The sequence below is a fragment of the Sinocyclocheilus anshuiensis genome, unplaced genomic scaffold (assembly GCF_001515605.1).
Source record: "Sinocyclocheilus anshuiensis isolate Anshui unplaced genomic scaffold, SAMN03320099.WGS_v1.1 scaffold4252, whole genome shotgun sequence".
In the NCBI taxonomy this organism is placed as follows: domain Eukaryota; kingdom Metazoa; phylum Chordata; class Actinopteri; order Cypriniformes; family Cyprinidae; genus Sinocyclocheilus; species Sinocyclocheilus anshuiensis.
Genome location: NW_015549858.1, coordinates 19,701 through 21,669, shown reverse-complemented (window position 1 = coordinate 21,669; position 1,969 = coordinate 19,701). Strand labels below are relative to the sequence as shown.

The 1,969-nt window shown below is 39.3% G+C and overlaps 1 protein-coding gene across 1 annotated transcript in view; it reads left to right on the top strand.

Moving 5' to 3' along the window:
• Positions 1 to 1,969, top strand: part of LOC107660947 (oxysterol-binding protein-related protein 6-like) — a 30,262-nt gene that overhangs the window by 9,185 nt on the left and 19,108 nt on the right. The window lies entirely within an intron of this gene.

Below are 1,969 nucleotides of genomic sequence, written 5' to 3'. Positions count from 1 at the left end.
GAAGAAGTGAATGATGTGTGCTCCCGGTGCCTATTTATACTATAGTCGCACCGGTAGTGACGTCATGGCTGTCGCCGGCCAACGAGTTGGTTTTTTCAATGTATGCTTCAGACACGGGTCACGACGAGGCATCCCCATAGCCACCCCTATAGGACCCAGTGTCTCGTTCCCTACTCAGGGAACCATGGTTACATAAGTAACCTGAGACGTTTTTTCATAATTTAACAGTAGGAAATTACTTGTCATCCAGTTTTTTTATATCAACTATGCATTCTGTTATTTTTGCGAATTTGTATGCCAAATTGTAGCCACAAAGAAATATAGAGCCGAGTATCATCAGCATAGCAGTGAAACCTAAACATCATGTTTCCTGATGATATCTCCCAAGCGTAACATGTAAAGCGTGAAAAGCAAGGGTCCTAGAACTTAGTCTTGTGGCACTGTACTTGTGATCGATATGCTTAGGGCTGTGCAAAAAATTGAATGCGATTTTCATGCTCATCTCGTCAGTAAAGCCGGTTCTGTGATTAGTAGTAAATCTCCAGCACGTTATGAACGCGATTTTTGCGTAGCTTTTCAGTAATCTATGGCTCTGTGTAGTAAATGCTGCTCCATCTGAAAGCACATGCTGGAGATTTACTACTAATCACAGAACTGGCTTTACTGACGAGATGAGCATGAAAATCGCATTCAATTTTTTGCACAGCCCTAGATATGCTATCTCGTCATTCACTGCTACAAATTGATGACGGTCAGATGAGTAAGATTTGAACCATGCCAATGCAATTCCACTAATGCCAAGATCATTTTCTAGTCTATTCAAAAGAATGTTGTGGTCGATAGTGTCAATGCAACCAGATAAAAAGAGCAGGTCATTTGTAACTCTAATGAGAGCAGTCTCAGTATTATGATACAGTCTAAATCCTGGAAATCCTCACAGGTACCATTTTTATCTAAGAAAGAACATAGCTGAGATGATACTGCCTTTTCTAGTATTTTTGACAGAAAAGGGAGATTTGAGATCTGACTGTAACTAATTCTCCGGTATAAAGCTGTGATTTTTTTTAATGAGGCTTAATAACAGCCAGTTTGAAGGTTTTTGGGACATATCCTAAAGACATTGATGAATTAATATTCAGAAGAGGATATATGACTTCTGGAAGCACCTCTTTTAGTAGCTTAGATGGTATAGGGTTTAACATGCATGTTGTTGATTTAGATTATTTAATAATTTTATACAATTCTTCCTGTCCTATAGCAGAGAATGAGTGGAATTGTTCCTCAGAGGATCTATAGTGCGCTATCTGATGCGATACTGTAGCTGATGGATGCATGGTTATAATTTTATCTCTAGAAGTATCGATCTAGGAAATAAAGAAGTTCATAAAGTCATTACTGCTGTGCTGTTGGAAAATGTCTGCACCTGCTGATGCTTTATTTTTTGTTAATTTAGCCACTGTATTGAATCAATACCTGGGGCTGTGTTTGTTTTCTTCTAAAAGAGATGAAAAGTAAGCAGATCTAGCAGTTTTTAAGGCTTTTCTTTTAGGGTATGTTCAGAGCTTTTGCCTTTAAAGGGATAGTTCACCCAAAAATGAAAATTGGATGTTTATCTGCTTACCCCCAGGGCATCCAAGATGTAGGTGACTTTGTTTCTTCAGTAGAACACATTTGATGATTTTTAAGTCCAACCGTTGGAGTCCATCAGTCTTATAATGCATGGCAATGGTAACAAAGTCTATGAGTGTAAAAAAAACATGCACAGACAAATCCAAATTAAACCCTGCGGCTCCTGACGACACATTGATGTCCTAACACAGGAAACGATCGGTTTGTGCCAGAAACCGAACAGTATTTATATCATTTTTTACCTCTAATTCACCACTATGTCCAACTGCTTTGAGCACGCGCACGACTTCCGGTGCATGAGGCGTGTACGCGCTCTGGCGTAGTTTACGTTAATGGGTGT